The 17,839-nt window shown below is 45.4% G+C and overlaps 1 non-coding gene across 1 annotated transcript; it reads right to left on the bottom strand.

Moving 5' to 3' along the window:
- Positions 1-14,677: 14,677 nt before the first annotated feature.
- On the bottom strand, positions 14,678-14,749 carry Trnae-uuc (transfer RNA glutamic acid (anticodon UUC)). Its single transcript has one exon. It is a non-coding gene; the product is annotated as a tRNA-Glu (tRNA).
- Positions 14,750-17,839: the final 3,090 nt, after the last annotated feature.

The following is a 17,839-nucleotide window of genomic DNA, read 5'->3' as shown; positions in this document are numbered from 1 at the left end:
CAGTGGTGAGCGTGACCAGCCCATCACCACACCATGACACCTCGCGATTACTGCAGCTCACTTCAGCTCATACAACTGAAAGACCGGTAAAATAACCATCAACGTATTTCGCTGACTTACTCCCGCGCCGTTGATTGGTCCTGTAGCTTTGCGACTCCTGTTGCAAAGCTCAGAAATCGGTCAGTGAATAACTTCACGAAATTCCTCGCTTTTCCGCCACAGCGACCATTTGCGGCCGCCACCGCCTTGCGACCAACTTGGTCACGCGACGGTGTGAATGCCAATTTATAACGACGGCCAAAACGACGAAAACATCTTACCAAAATTCGCGGTATTCCACATTTGCACCTACCTACCCTAAACGCAATATTTCAATGAAGCTCTTGTATTTCACGTGACGCAGAGCATATGAGGTTCTAGCAATATTTTTTTCCTGTTCCTAAGTGCCATTAAAGAAGTACTACTACACAGCGAAGCAGTTCACAGAATGCTTACCGACGGCTGCTTGGCGAGGCCTGGAAGAAAGCAAAAAAAAAAAAAAAAAAAAAAATCTGGATCAGGATATCGCCCCAATGGGATTTGCTTCCCGACGCTCTCAAACTAATAAATTACTAGTAACGTAATGTGATCCAAAACACGCATTCAAAATTTTGGCACGTACTTTTTATCATTGATTACCAAGGCATCTGCGTTACAAGCATTTCGTAAAAAAATCTGCTGCTTCCGTATAACATGTAATCAGAAATTCAACAGTGCACATGTTCGATAAAAAAAACAAAAAAAAAACAATAGTGCTGTCCTAACCGCTAATTAGGTTGGTAAGTGAGAGAACAATCGTAACAGCAAATTACAATGAAGCTGCGCTCACACTCGATTTTGTCCATCGATGGGTATTTGTCCTCTGAAAGTAAAAAAGAAATGCTGTTATGAATTACGCACTTCGCACGTCAAAAGACCTCACATAATAAGTAGCAGGAGAGAGGTTGTGATGTCAAGGTTAGACTGAACACATAAATCGACACGGAAGCAGATTCTTAATTCGTTTGAATGGAGTTTATTAAAGGCTTGATATGAAAGTGTGGGCCGGTATGCATTAATAGCTCTCATTCTTACAAATTGCGCGAAATTATTTTGCATGCACGCCATGGCTCGGTGACGTTCGAAATTGATCAATAAGAATTGATTTGCCCGAAATCGTTACTCGTGTCAAACATAGCAGAAATCTGGAGACGCGCGCGCCACTTTCGAGAGCAGCGTGCAAGAAAAAAAAAATAGTGTCTGAAAAATAGCGACTATGACGACCTTCGAGCTCCTGCAATCGCTTCCGGCTCTTGCTGCGGACTAAACCATGACCTCGGAGATTCGCATCCGTTAATCCGTGCGAGGCGTCGCTGAGAGTGCCAGTGTGAGTATCCTAATCGAAACTCCGATGACAGCTCCCACGGTGTAAGGGAAACTAATCTCAGAGGCTGCTCTTTTGTCCAAAGCAAGAGCCGAAAGGGATTGCAGGAGCCAGAAGCACGTCTTGTAATCTGTAATGGCGCCAAGTTACTGAATACCTAATCCACCCAGGAGTTGCTTCGTGCTAACCTCCGGCGGATTACAGTCTTTTCTTTCACATGAAAATTGTTCCACCTTCCCGATTTCTAAAGAACTCGTTTGCTCTACTCCTTGTGCCCGTGCTTCGAGTGGTCGATTTGTTCACCCTCGCGCTTCAATCTGCTAGCTTAGCTCTATCTGTAGGCTCATGAGGCAGAGCGATCACCATATATAGAATATTTCGCTTCTTAGTTTTAACCCCAGACCAGAACAATCATTTTAGAGCGCTGCTCTTAGGCGCCCAGGAGAGCACGCCAGGAGGAAAGTGCAAGAGAAGGCTACAATGAAAGCATGAGGCGGGAGCGTAGGAGGAGCGAAGGGGAGCCGGCCTGCGCATGCGCTGAGTTGCCGGCGGCCACGGCATCTTCAGCCGCGTGGGTGATCTCTAGAGGCCGGATCGTTAGGCATTAAAAAAGCGCGTTTTAGGCGCCAAAAATAGGCAGGCAAATCAACGTTTTAGGCCTCCAACGTCGTAAATATAGGCACAATAAATTTTTAAATAATGCAAATAATTTCAAACGAAGACGTGCGCGACCTGTATCTACGACAGGAAAAGAAGAAATGTTATTGTTTATGATGGCACAAAGGCGCCAACAGTTGAACATAGCCATGCAATTGTCCCATAACACTGCTGGACTAATGACGATCATTTGGCGTAGTTCAACAAGCACACTGTTCATATTCATGTTCAATGGCCACTGTACTCGAGCGTTGCATAAAGTGAAACAAGCATGAAAAAGAATACTTGAAAGCTGGGAATACTGATTTAAAAGCGCTACTTTATGTCTGCCTGACGCAATTAAATTAAGACACAACAGAAACAGACAAATAATAAATGCAAGAGACTGCAATTTATTAAGAAATTAACATGTTCTTACGTAAGGACTATTAGATACAACTCTGGCAATTTTCTCATATACAATGACATTATCGGAATTGTACAGGCAAAACGCCCCAACACTGCCAAATACACTTCCGCCCATTTGAAGTGCACGTGTTTGAAGAAATCTGTTTGGAGAGCACGCGGAACGTCGTCTAAGAATCACTGTGAAGATTGTGGAAACAATAGCGAACTACCATCATCTTCAGATTTCTGGATTCAAAATTGTTCCTCTTGTCACTGAGAATGATCTTGTACGCTGAGAAGGAACGCTGGGCGGCAGTGAACACATTAAAAAGTAAATTACAAACAAAAAAAGCCGCGTACACATCACATTTTTCTTTCTTCCTTTGCTTTTTACGCTTCTTTCCCCTGACGGCTCTCCGCGGTTTCGCATTCGCCAACCGCGGCGCGTCCCATTTCACTGCTGCTAGCGATTGTTTTCCGAAAGTTGGTTGAACTAGATGACTAGGTTGAACCCCATAGAGTTCCAAACAGTCAATGTTGCCCGGTAACATGAATAACGGTCTCTAATTGCACTCGAAAGCGAAACTTGAGGCTAAATAGTGTTCATATAGGCGCCGATATTGAAAATAGGCATTTATAGGCATTTATAGGCATTTAGGCACAAACGCCAAAATAGGCATTTATAGGCACTATAAAAACACTATAAAAGCCCTTCTTAACCTCTAATTCATGCTCATATATCAAAGTGGGGCGATAGGAGCGCAAGGAACAAAAAAGGGCATTTGCCTAAAATCCGGTCTCTAGTGATCTCATCTGCGCTTTCGAGTGGGGAGGGTGTGCTGGGTGGCGTGGGGTTGGGAGAGCTACGATCGTGCGCGGCGTCAGCTGCTGAGGTCAGTCCACGGTACCAGGGTTCTTTATTCTATGGTACCAGTGTGTGTGACGGGGATAACTACTCCTGCAAGGGGCGAGGGCGAGCGGCTGCGAGTAAGGCTCGATGTGACGCTCCCTTGAGTGCTGTCGCCGTTGGCACTGGAGGCACGACTTCCCCGCGACGAAGGGCCGCTCTCGTCGTTGGTGGAACGAAAGCGTGCGAAGTAAAGCGCAGTGCCGCGCAAGACGGACTGTGCGGCGACAATGGCTACGATATGGCGCCAGAATGGCACACGTCGTCTGTATGGAAACAAAGCGCTGCGTGAGCTGCATCGCGGCTGCTATGAATGCGCGCTTCCTTCCCGATACCCGCCCTTGCGCGCGCGAGCCGCGATTGCCGGCTCACCTTCGCATACTCTCACTCGCACATACAGCGTACGGCGCGCCGCGACGAATTTATCGCCCATGGACTTTATGCGCAACCTCACGGCGACGGCGACGGTACAAATTCGCCTAGAGGGTCCATATAATTGCTATCGCAATAAAAACCGCGTACCTATATAACCATAATACAAAATGTTGACACGCGAAAGGAAAACTCGTATAGCGCTGCGCTCAAATTTCGCCTCAGGGAGTATCGTAATTGTCGGTGAATTTTTCTTGATTACTTTTATTTATGCTTGCGTAAAGCTGACCATCATAATTTCACACGTTGGCGATATCTCGCTTTGTACTGCCACGTTCAGCCGCGGAAATTCGAGCTGAAGTTAAAGAAGTGTGGCGAATCTCGGAGGCCACGAAACACCACAATGCTTACAACAACGCAGGACAAGTTTCAGCCATGTACATGGAAGAGTCTCGACAAAAGCAATTTTTTTTCATGTTTTTAAGAAAAAAGACGCACGTTTTTGACGGGTGGCATTGTAATTTTAATTGTGTAGCATCTTCGCAAAAAAATTCGAGTAGCCTTTCGACAAAAAACCTTCAGACAGCCAGGGAAACTGTGAGGGCTGTGTAAAGTAGCCTTTAGCTGACGACAACGCTACCGACGGCTCCATTGGCAGTCCGCATCCTACTGCGATAATTCTCCTGAACTTGGGTGGTGGTGGTGGTGAAAAACATTTATTTGCTGTATTTACAAGTGAGAGATAGCGACGGCCTTAAGGGCCGACCCTTTACAAACTCTAGGAATAGAGTCCCTAGTCCGGGACCCCTGTGGCTTCCGCAGCGGCGTGTGCCCTGGCCACGAGGGCTCTCTGGCCCTCCAAGGTCGAGCAGCCGAGCTGAGCAGCCTCCCAGCTCTCTTGGGAGACGCTTAAGCTTTTCCTCTATGAGTAGAACACGATTGCATTAAAGGGTCCCTGACTGAGCCTACATTATGCAACCGTAATCTTTACCGAGCTAAAACATTCGTGAGCAAGCTTGGGGGCTCCTATCTCATGAGATACATGGAACAGGATAAATCGCTTTTCTCGGCAACCACAGCACCATATTTGACGAGGTTCGCTGCATTTCAAAGAAAAAGTTAAATTCTAGTGACTGTTGCTAGCGAACTTCCGATTCGGGCCTTCAACTTTGTTAGAAGAATCGTGGAAAATCGCACATTTTTCAGAAAACGAAACTATGACGTTTACACCTCTGTAACTCGGCAATGCAAAACGATATCGCAATTCTGTCAATTGAATCTAATAGTAAACCTAAAGGGGACAAATTTCATATATTATACACGGATCTCAATTTCACTAGTAACATGTGAGTAACACTTTTTCAATACCTTTGTAAACATTGTAACAAATTACCGTAAGATATAAATTATTATATCAAATTTGGCCGCTTTGGATGCTCTAAGGGATTCAGTTTACAGAACTGCGATATCTGCTCTTGCTGCAAAGCTACGAAATTGTAAACTTCTTGCTTGTATATTTTCCGAGCTTACTACTAATTTTTGAAAATTACTTTAGAAACATTCAGGCGCTAGATCGAAGTTCCGCTTCCAGCCGTCACTAGAATTTAACTTTTTCTCTCAAATGCAACAAATTTCATTAAAATCGGCCCAGTGGTTATTTCAGAAATGCATTTCTGCGTTTCACATGTATTTGGTTAGGCGGCGTCGGAGTTAAGGCCGAGCTAAAGGGAAGCTTGAAGGCGAAGCTTAAACGTTTCCCAAGTTTTTAAGTTTTTTTTTTTCTGAGAAACCCGTAAGTTTTTTTTTTTTTGTAAAATCTTCTTATTCCTGAGCGTATGAGTATTTCATTACTTCATTTTCAATCGTATTCGTAATACAATATTCTTCCCTTCGCTTCACTTCCCCTGAGTGCCTATGCATTCGCTAAACAGGAGCTTGAGAATTTTCTGAAGTTCAGTGACCAACGATGAAGGGCGCTTTTCCTTCTCGCTATACAAGAGGTCAAACGCCCCAAAAGTTATATAAATATTAATACCACTGTAAACCAAGCGAGATTTTCTAAGGAATGGCTACAGTAGCTCGACCTTCAACAGTGGTTCCTGAGAAGCTAGGTGTCAAGTCTATCGAACTGATGCCAGTTAAAGGCAGTCCATCGCACGACGCAGTGCCGATCATCGCGCGATGCAAAATTTATACATTTCGACAACTGCTGATTGCATAAAAAAAACGCCTTGTTATAATTAATTTTCAACGTTAACTGAAGTCTGCACGAAGCACTAGAAAAGGATACATAAGTTGCACGTTACGTAAGTACACAATAAACTCTTAAGCTGACGGTATGTCTTAGAAAAGCTTGACTTCTCTAAGATTTTCGAGAAGTTTTGGTAGCCATGAATAAATGGTTTTCGCGGGTTTTCAAGGGCGCAGTTGCGGGATGATTATTCTTTACCAGGTAACACCATTTTCGCCAATGGCCACGGTCCGGCAAGTTAGTTCCCGATTCACAATTAAGCTGCCAGATGATGATGATGATGATGATGACCTCACACTATGGCTCGTACCCACACTGGGGAATTGGCCAGAATTATGTGCCTGAACTTTTACTTAATGTTTTGAAGCTTTACATGTTCGATTTAATAAACAAAATGTAAAACGAAAGGTAAAGAAAGGAAAAAAGAATACTTCCAAAAACTTATTAGTTTAGTTGATTGTATGAAAGCACAAACAGCATCAAAGACATCCCTGTGGCTGAAGCCCAGAACTGACGCACCGAAAGTTAGTATTATTTCTGATGTTAAGATTAACTATAGTTAGGCAAGCTGCCGGGATATCGTCCACTTCGTCCCTTTTCAAAGAGGGCTGGAATCATTTGCCTTCAGATAAAGAAAACCGCTAATATACCCGAACTATGCTCACCCACAGCGGCGACACAGGTGTAGGAGATCCTTGGTCACTGTTTGCTGCTAAGGAAGGCGACGGACTTCTGGGGCCAGCGCTACTAGACGCGAGAGGTCGATGAGGACGCGTCCGAGGTTCGGTCCTAATTCTTCTTCTTCTGCTCCTCGGGAAAATTCGCACGGGCATGTCCCCTCGTGATCTTCTTTCTTGCATTTCTCTCATCAACCAAACGTGTGTCTAATTCAGAGGAACGACAATAAAGCCTGCTAATGCGGGTAGAAAACATTTGCTTCCCGGAATTTTTGTTTATTCCTTTCACTGTCTCTCTCAAGATCATTCTCAATCAAGCACCGCTGTTTCCACCAGTCAATGATGCAGAACAAACAAAAGCCGAGGGTAAGTAGTTGAAAAGCAGTGACTAGCGTTCACGAACATCACATAAGAAAGTCTTTGTGCTCGTTAAACTTGAGTTTTGTTTCATTGTCACCAAATTCGCCGTATCTAAATGCTCTTGCACCTGATTCCAGCCACACAGCGTATACGCTTGTCACAACGCCTTTCTTTCTTTCTTTCTTTCTTTCTTTCTTTCTTTCTTTCTTTCTTTCTTTCTTTCTTTCTTTCTTTCTTTCTTTCTTTCTTTCTTTCTTTCTTTCTTTCTTTCTTTCTTTCTTTCAGCAGCCATTTAGCCCCACGGGCCTCTGAAGCGCAAAATTCAAGAATTGATGTTCCACCTTCCGATTTTCGTTTGCTTATTAACCTCTCACCGCAAAATTAGCGATAATGCACATTTCAAAATATGGTTTATCAGTCTAACGCAATTTAGTTTTTCTCTTGTGATTCTAAAATTCCAGGCTGCCGCACCATGCAAGTGCTGCCAGTGACTGCACAAACGCCGGGGCGCAAGCGTATCAGTCGGGAGCAACTCGGAAACCAGAGCTCCCTGGCAGAATTCTTCCGCAGGCTTATAGGCAGTAAACTCGGCGCGAATTGAAATTAGTGCAGACGTCACTCGAGCAAGACTGGCACCAACCACCGCTGATGCAATGTCCCCGCACGCATTTACTTTTCCTGATAATCTTGAAACCTACATACAGTTGTATGATGGCGGGGAAAGAATCATATGGATTACATAAATTCTCACCTTTTCGTCTTTGTGACGTACTTACTTACTCTTTGTATGACATAGTACTGCAGGCTGTTGAATTGAACTATGTACATGAACATACTTTAGCCAGACTCAGACACCATCGATCTAACTAGGCTATATTTATTTAGTTGAAATTATTACCTGGTTGTGGTAATCCTTTTTTAACACGAAAGTGTTTTATGCCGGGGTCCACCAAGACTTCACTGACGTCACGGAAATACGTCATAGAACATAATACAAAGAAAGAAACCAGAAGAAAAAGTTCCACAAACATGCAAAATTTCGAAATCGAACCCACGACCTCTCGGTCCGCGACGATAGATCGCCGAGCGTTTAACCCATTGCGCCACAAACGCATTTGCAGAGAGCTACACAGACGCGCCTTATATATCTAACACTCCTCCGTGTACCCGCGCTCTTGCTCGGGGCGGTGCCGCCGCCTACGAGCAGAAAAGAGAAGTACTGCATTATGACACTAACGCGCACCGACAGTGAACGCTTCGGTGGTCTCAGCACTACGACGCCTCGATGCCAGCATTCGAAGGGACGCTGGCATCAAGAAGCACTACCAACGCCAGCTAGGTGGCGTTCACCGTACTCAGCACAGCGGAGCGTGGCCTCCGCAATTAGCTCTGAAAATGTTTCTGAAGTTGATCGCGGAGGCTGCAATTACGACGCGCTGTACGCGCTGATTTGACTCGGTGACGATTCAGTTACGTGCTTTGTCTTGCGCGTTGTATTAGTGTGTCAGTTACGTGCTTCGTCTTTCGCGTTGTGCTAGCGTGTGCAGCGTAGTGCAGCTTCCATATGCACGACGGTTGCTCATGGTCATCGACGTTGGTAGTCGTGATGGAGGAGACGTGCCACCAGGCGTCAGCGTGGGTGCATCAACGCCTAAGGGCGCTTTAGCCACAAAACACCAATAGACATTATATATCAATGTGCAATAAACATTACACTACTTCTGTGAAGACACGTTTCACTTTCGTGTTCTATACCGATTCCTATATAAGAGGGATCAACCACATTTTTTATGCCACAGCGGCTCATTATTTTACTACTTAATTATATTTCATTGAGATAACCTTAGAGCATCACGTTCATTTTTTATTGTTTTGTGCGAAACGGCTGCATTTCTTTTTTCCATCATTGAGTAGGACAACGTCTAAGCACGTACCTGCTCGACGTGACTACAGTGTGGAAATTGGGATGACCTACGATTATGAAGTCTCCTTACACCACTTTTATTGCGATAGCAATTATATGGACACTCAAAAGCAGATTTCTGCCATCGCCGTCGCCGTGAGGTTCCGTATGACGTCAATGGAGATGAAATCGTCGCCGCGCGCCGAACGCTGTATGTGCGAGTGAAAGGGGTCGAGGGGCGCGCGCTTTCACGGGGAGTGAACGCACGGCGGAGAACGAACGCGCGTTCTGCGCCGTGCTCGCTTAAGGGCTGCAGAAGTAGGCGTCTCTTTCCTCCTTTACAATCACCATATATGTAGAGCAAACGCGCCTTCTTCCGACGCGCGAGAGGCCGTGGGGGAGGGGGGGGGGAAGGGAGGTGACGTTTAGCTGCGGCACCAAGTGCCTATTTAAATCAGAGGCTCCGACAACAGTCACCAACGCCGCACGCATTTTGAGCGAACGCGGGCAAAACGCCGACGGCGTCCACAATAGTTCTGCGTGTTGCCGGTGCTGCTGCATGTCCAAGTTTATACAGCTGATAAAGCTAATATCATTACTCCGTATAGCTCTCTACAAATTTGCTATCGCAATTGATGCTTCGCCTTTCAGGTGAAACTGCGACAACTTTTTTTCTGTAAATCAATATTTAGGCCGTAGACAAGAAAAAAATGTCGCAGTTTCGCCCGAAAGGCGAAGCATCCATTGCGATAGCAAATTAGTAGAGAGCTATACGGATTAAGGATAGTAGTTTTATCAGCTGTATATACTTGGACACGTAGCAGCACCAGCAACGCGCAGAAGTGTTGTCGACGCCGTCGGCGTTTCGTCCGTGTTCACACCGAACGCGCGCGGCGTTGGTGACTGTTGCCGATGCCTCTGGCGGCGGCTCGGAGGTTTTCGACGAGATCAGAACGGGACACTCGTCGAGCAGCGTCGGTAGTCTTTACCACCTTCTCGCCTTACAACGTTTTTATACAAATACGCATTTGGTGCCGCAGCTAACCGTCGCCTCCGCTCTCTCCCCCCCCCAGCCTGCGCTCCCCCCCCACGGCCTTTCGCGCGACGGAAGAAGTCGCGTTTGCTCTCCGCCGTACGTTCGCTCCCCGTGAAAGCGCGCGAGGGACGCGCACTTTCACGGGGAGCACATACAGCATACGGCGCGCGGTGACGATTTCATCGCCGTTGGAGTTCACACGGAACCTCACGGCGACGGCGACGTTGATGGCAGAAGTCCGCTTGGAGTGTCCATATAATTGCTACCGCAATATAAAGTTGCTGTGTGAAAACCTTCATGCTTTTAAAGCTCGATAGCTTGTTTTGAAGGTCTCGCCTGGGACCTTCAAATAGACTCCGAGGCGGAACGTTCTCATACAACTGGTGTCGCAAGCGAAAGGATGCAATTCCAGCTACGAGATTTAATGAGGTATTTCCTTTTCTCTGTACGTTTGCAGTTCAACTATAAAAGGACACTTGGCACCTTTGAATACTGTGAGCTACTGTATAAATCATCTGTGGAGCCGCAGTTGGCATTGACGTTGTCGATACTTTCGACATTGTTTTCCCCCAACAACCTTGTTCTCGGCGCATCCTTTATTGCTGTTGTGTTCAACGTTTAAGGCTTATCATCATAATTTCACGTAAGCCTCCAGTGTGCTGTTGACGCTGTTTTCACGAACGTGACAACCAAGAAGTGTACACAAAGACACCGCCATCTTGTAAAGAATTATATCCATGTGGTCTACATAATTCAATGCTCATCCACTGCATTATTGCTCGTTCTGGCCTCCAAAATAGATGCACAAATGGTACTGCTCGCAGGGGCTGTGTGGAGCTCAAAACGTTGCACCGATTGCACTGCTAGTGGTTAACGCGTTCGACTCTCAAATGCACGTTGCTTCAATGGCATGATTTCGAATGCCCACGGAGGCGGTTGCGGAGTTCTTTTTTTTTTTTTTTTTTGATGCTGTGGTAATGATGAAGCTGGCGATGGCGAGGTGGCCTGACGATGAAAAAAGAAATTCATCGATCGTTCTGTGTCGTCGCTGACGACAACGGTCATCGTTTACAGAATGGGCGAACGGACGTGACACACAGGGACAGACGGACGGACAAGGCAAACTGAGTTTCGAGCACCTAATTGGTGTCGCAGTAAAAAAAAAAGTTTTGCGGAACATAGTTTCAAATCAACCTTAATATTTCTTTTGAGAACGCAGTAATGAATGAGTAACATCTTGATTGAATGTCTCGTACCTTGCGTCATACTTTGGTGGTTGGGAGGAGACAGGTGCCCCCAGCCAGTCTCCTTCTCGCTCGTGCAGCTGCAGCCAATCAGCGACAGCCGAAATGGACAGTCCACTAGGTGGACTCTTACAAAATACCCCCCCGAGGAGTGATGACACGGGATGGTACTCCTTTCACGCACCACCACCTTGTTGTATTCCTCGATGCCCGCCTTACCTGGTATCCGTCGTTTTTGTATCTGCACATGTCAATCATCCTCGTGGGCTCGCACGCACTTCGCACTTGTTTCTTGATACGATAAATAAAACTATCTACATTATGTCAGCCTTTACATCCACAAAGCGATACTTCTGGGTCGGTGTACATGTGTGCATCACTCATAAACCATACACTTCCACATTTGGTGGGTATAGTGTAATCAGCCGTTCTCATCGGAGGTGGCTCAGCAACAGCCGTGGGTTATGAGGAAGGTCCTAAACGATCCGGATTCTTGATTAATTCTGGTCAATAAGGGGCACCCAACGCCCAGTACAAGAGCATTTCTGATTTCTTCATTCTGGAAATGCGGCGGCCACAACTGCGAAGTCAACCGACGACATTTTGCCCAGCAGCAAAACGCCATAGCCCCGAGCCACCGCGTTGACTACATTTGCATTTACTTCTTATACATAATCTATTTATTACACTTCTATTGTGCTTGATGCTTTTGTAAGTAAAGCAGCTTGACCAAAAGAGATTGTCACCTTATTTTTGACATTACCTGCGTTTTTTTTTAACAAAAAACAAATGCAGCTGACTTATGCGACCTTGCGGCATCACAATCCCAATTTCCTGCGAGGCTGTTTACTTGGGGCAGCTGCACTAAGAAATTCTGTTGTCTGAAATGTATGCGCATATTTTAAAAGGTTACGCATACATGACGGATGGGTGCGAAACCTTGGCCTCATATATCTATTTCCAGCACTTATGGAGAATTTTTTACAAATTTAAGGCAGTAATTCATCCACACAATTAACTCCACCAGATATCATTGGCCGTAGGTTCCCCACCCCACCTCTTTTTTTTTTTTTTTTGTAAGTGTGGGATTTATTTCGTCAAAGTTCTGCCAGACAGCGGCATAAATTCTGCTTTAGTAAAACACAACTACAACACACCAGGTCCTTGGCATACGTAATATATACTGCTACTGCCATAATTAATATACACATGTTGAACTTCGCTTCCGTATTAGCCATAACGTGCCCCTAACTTTACACAAATATGAACAAAGCATGTTGTTTAGTTAATCGAAGAGACCAGGGAAACCTACTAAACACCTCGTATATATAGCGCACAAAGAAAAGAGAGAAAAAAAAAAACACGAAGTTCAGTAATTACTTACAACTCTTCTATAGTGAGATCTTTCGAACATTTACGATTTTCTTTTTTCCAAGGCCTGCAGTTGATCCACACGCATTAAACTTCGCATAGAAATTTGCCGTGGCGAGCCTCCCGTTCTCCCTAAATTTGAGCTCATTGGCTTTTGTAGTTCTGCCAGGGCACCGAACTACATTCGGCGCTGCTAGTAAAACAGATTGATAACGCTCCGGAGCTGCTTGCATAGGTACGCTGTTGAAAAGGACGCAACATATAGCTCAGCAACTTATAGAGTTACTTGACCAATTGCTGCATGTATACTGAAGTGAAAGCAATTCGTTCGTGAGCAGGTGCCATAAAATACGTTCGATTCTGGGACCCATCCTATGCAAAGAGGTACGCCATGTGGCGTGCTCAAATTAGCGCCACTCGTAAAATACACTCAAATCCCTCCGGCGAACTTGCATGCGTAATTTTTTATCCAAGGCAGCAATTAGCCCACCTACTTTGAACTTGTGCCTACATTACTCATACTGTACCCCTTATTTACGCCAAATGTTAACTAGGCGATTTGAGAAATTCACCGAGAACACCGACATAATCGACAGGTAAACCCTTATGGTGCATTAAAATAGCGAAAAAAGAAGGCTTGAGTCATAGGAGTACCAAAGCAAATGAAGACATTTAAAAAAAGGCACTATACAAGCTCTCTACAACAAAAACACGGCGTGTGCGCAACAAACGCGCGGTCGCTAGCAGACGACGCACTTCACAATGACAGCAAAATTGAAAACTCCGTGCTGCATAATCCCTGCCTCAAATATATATATGTGTGACAAAATGGTGTAAACATAAATTTGCAGTGGAAATAACGCACTATTTTAAGAGCGTACAATGAGCTATCTGCCTCGGCGCCCGCAGCGAAAGTACATTGAATATGCCGCGTAGCACGTCTCCGCCCCAATCTCGGAGAAAGTGTCCCCAATCAACGCCTGTTCGCTCGCAGCGCCCTCGCACAATTTTTCCACACGCGGCGCCTCAGCGGGAGAGCGCCGTCCGGCCCACTCGACCTTATTCTAGTACACTCTAATGCTAGGCTAATTGGAAAACAAAAGCTCGTTGTTTCAAGCTAGAAAGTATTATTTTGGCTAACACTGGTATCAGGATCCCCCATAATATTTGCCAGAGCGTTCAGGTTCCATATCCTAAAACTAGTGACATGAAAACGGATTTGTACGAAAAAAAAAAAAAAAAAAAAAAGCCGATTCAGACACGCAAAACTGCTTGAAGTCACGGAAATAAGCATACCTGATTGGCTGGCGCATATATGCATATTACGTTTAAGTTGGTCAGCGTACATGTAAGCTTTGATTCTTAGGCTGTCACCGACGACTATAGAGCAAGAACTTCAGTAACATTTTCTGGCGCGGTGGCAATTTCGCGCACTGCAGTCATATTTTCATTCGGTTCCAAAATTTGTTCGCTCCTCAGTCGTCCTTCAAGAGGAAGGTATGGCTATAAGGGAGCCCTCTACCATCGACCACCTTTGGAAGTTGCGCTGATTGCATGGACTCAACGCATGGCCTCCGAGAATGGTTACTGGTAGTTTCGGAGGCCATGCTCATTTATTGGCACGGAATGCCGAATGACAATTGTACCAAATGCTCGGTATTTGGGAAACGCATAATTTGAAATCGCCTACCGAATGGCTTTCCCGTTACTCCACTTTGCAGGAGATAGTGTTGCATGTGGGTAGTATGAGAATGAGTTATACTCGTATCGTTAAGGCTCGCCGTATGCTGGAGGCTCACTGTTGCATGAAGTGACGATTAAGGCCCGCTTGAAAAGATGAAATAATAATAATAATAATAATAATAATAATAATAATAATAATAATAATAATAATAATAATAATAATAATAATAATAATAATAATATAAACATGCTGTGTCTAGAACGTACAGGTTGTCGAATACACGTACGCGTGCGTAGCTTTAAGAGTCTCGGAAAGTTCTGTCCGTATGTCTAGTACTTTGTAATTAACAACTGGTAATTAAGACAGTGAAATCAATAAATGCAATCCTATTAGAAAAAAAAATTGTTGCCAGAAAAAAAAAAAACTTTCCGACGCCGGGAATCGAACCCGGGCCTTCTGGGTGAAAGCCAGATATCCTAGCCACTAGACCACGCCGGACTGGGAATGATGTTTTCTTAGGAGCTATTTAACCATAACGCTATCGCTTGTTTGTTTTGCAAGAGACTTTGTTGTTGGGTTATTTTGTATGCAATGCTCATGATCACGTTTTCATATCCTTATTCACGTTACACAGTGACACGCGCACACTCTATGTGTGAGCCCTCGCGTTCCCTCGCATCACGACGCAATTTTTGCATGTTACGGCAGTGCGGGATGTAACCACAAATCGCTGTTTCAATGCGACTCGAGGTGAAATGAGGTTAATGAGTTCAGTCACCACTGCTCATGTGTGCCGACAGTGATCAAAGCGCTGTCAAGTGTGCGGTGTCGTTCGAATTGGAACACTGTTATAGCGGTCATCGTTGCGCGCTTTCAACAAGCGCGAAGGCGCCACTTTCAAAATTCTTGTTGCAGAAGAGCACGTTCAAAGCGAAACGTAATGTTTAATACGGCATCCATCACCCCGTCTTGATTTTCTAATTACCGCGCATGCACCGAACTAAACCAAGTACTAGAGCACGCCTCGGGCGACCCGCCCTTGTGCATACGCCCGAAAGGCGGATCGTGCGCGCAAAATTTGGTGTTGAGGATGAATGGGAAAGGTAAATACAGGGTCCTGTATGTCTTGCTGCGCATGTTCGAAAAAAGGTTTTGCGCTCACCGCTGCACTGTTCTTGTTCAAATTTTGGAGAAATATCGCATTTTGGAGTCTATGTCGCTTAGTATAACACTTGCTACAATTAGTTGCCTGGTTTCTGAGAAAAAAAGTCAAATTTGCGTTCGCTTATGGGGATGCGAGATGCTGCAGCGTACGAGCATAATCTTGTGTCGCCGCCTGCCGCCTGACTTACTGCTTCGTGCAACTGCCAGCAGGCGGCGACACAAGTTTATACTAACGTTGTGGCTGCAGCAGCCCGCATCCCCATAAGCGAACGCAAATTTGCACTTTCTTTTGTGAAAACCAGACAATTAATGGTGGCAAGTGTTTTAATTAATGATGTGGACACAAAAATGACGCATTACCAGAGGCGCACATGTGATCTGGAGGATTGGCCAAGAAGGGGCCCATAAACGGCTAAAATAAAGGGCCTCGTGGCCAACGGAGCGGGGCACATGTGGGTAGTCTAAATAAATTGAGGGAAATCAAGGAAGCCGTTGAATATCATGCGCTATAACTTTAAGAAGTCACCGCACTTTAAAGATACCCGTCAGTCTGCGTTTTATGTACAGGTTGTATGTCGAAATTTATTGTTGGACCTACTCAGCTGGCCCAATAATCGGGCCCGCCAAATATTGAAATTTGAAGAAAATCAAAGACGCCGTTGAATATCACGAGCGCTTCCATGCGCAGGGCGATATGAAGGAAGGTGTTTGATATCTGTGTTTTTCATATTTTTTTTTCTTGTCATGATTTCGCGTGTATGTTGGTGTTCATGAAGCAGCAATCAAATCAGTTGGTAGTAGCGCTGTTTTGTGTTCGTGGTCGTCTCGGTGTTTTGTCGCTTTCGCGCGCAACATGTTTATTTCTGCGGCACATTTTTATTCCTTCGCCGGGACCGGTCAAAGTGCGCCGAACGCCGCCGCCTTTACAAAAGTTTTTGACAGTCCATGAAATTCCCATTCACATTTGTCTGTAAGACTACTAGACCGTCTATAGGCAATATTTATACCTGTAGACTGTGCATAAACAAATTCTATCCTGTAGTCTATACATAAAGTCTAAGAACGTATGGAGTTTACACGCTTTATCGGCTAATATTAAGAATGTCTACAGACAAATCACATAGACTATTCTGTAGACACCGTAAGGGCTTGTGGGCTTACCCATTTTTATGGACTATCATCTAGTAAATCTGGTAGCAACAGCTCAGCTGTGCAGGAAAAATAAATTGTCGCCACAATAGTACCAATCTTTTGTCACAAATAAATAAACGTGGAGAATGAGTTTTGTACTTCAACAAACATGCGTTTTTTTTTTTTCAGCTATATCTGTGATGTTTGAAAAAACGCTGGATGGTTTGGCATGAAACGACCTATCTGTAAAGAGGACAGGGCTCTTGATTGCCCGCTGCATGATCTTTAACGATTTCTTTGAGTTTCTTATATTTGGCTTACATCTTGGGCCGCTAGGTATGTGTTCCAGGGCGCGGAGTCCCTTGCAATAATTACTAGAGGGAACGCTGGCGTTGCTCTTGTTCCACTATGCCGTGGGAATGGCGGTTAGTATATAGATGGATTCGTCTGATCTTCGAGGATGCAGATTCTGACGTTCTTGCGGTATTCTGCCTTCCGCCTCTTGTTTCTTGTCCGCCTTCCAAAAGCACTCGGATTCAGAGCGGATGCGAGCATTAACTGTTAAGCAGACGAGATAAGCAAGAGTCGCTTATATTATTTGTGTAAAAAATGCGTTACCCTTCCCCTGTCGAGGAAATGGGGGCAAGCGAAGCTTGTGGCAAGACGACGCTGTCGCAGGCGTTCCGCTTCAGTTGCCCTAAACTGAGGATAGGCGGCTCTTCGCTTACGTTTGGCCTCAACATCGCGCTCCCACAACTCGGGGTTCGCAACTCGGGGTTTCACCTGGGCTTCGGAAGCCCTCACGCTAGAATCGGCACCTCGACAAAGAGCCCTTTCCCGAGCGAGTTCGCGGCGCCTTTGCTCAAACGCAGCCTGCTCCTCAGCGGAACGCACCACGCGGGGCCTTCCCATCCGTCGCCAAAACTGATGAAGCCAGGCGGAGCACGCGCCACCCCCTTTCCTTCCCTTTCCCTCCGCGCGACACACCAAATGACTGATTAGTCGTGCGCGTCACGTGATGCGGCGCCGGCGCAGCTTTTCCCACACCTGCTCTTTCTTTCTTTCTTTTTTCCCTCCTTCCGTCTTTCTTTATTTCTTCTCCCTTGCTAATACCCGCATATCCCTGGCCATAGCCTCCTCGATATAGCCTCCTCGATACCCGCATATTCAATGCGAGTATACGAGCCATCGTAGTTTTCGCGTTACATCGCTCGCACAGGCTAGCGTATGAAAAAGCAGAGGAGAACTTGGTGGAATTAGAGTCGTTACAGGCATATATAAATGTGCGACATG

The sequence above is a fragment of the Dermacentor silvarum genome, chromosome 7 (assembly GCF_013339745.2).
Source record: "Dermacentor silvarum isolate Dsil-2018 chromosome 7, BIME_Dsil_1.4, whole genome shotgun sequence".
Classification (NCBI taxonomy): Eukaryota; Metazoa; Arthropoda; class Arachnida; order Ixodida; family Ixodidae; genus Dermacentor; species Dermacentor silvarum.
Note: the sequence above shows the minus strand (reverse complement) of the source record. Positions and strands in the feature narration are given on the sequence as shown.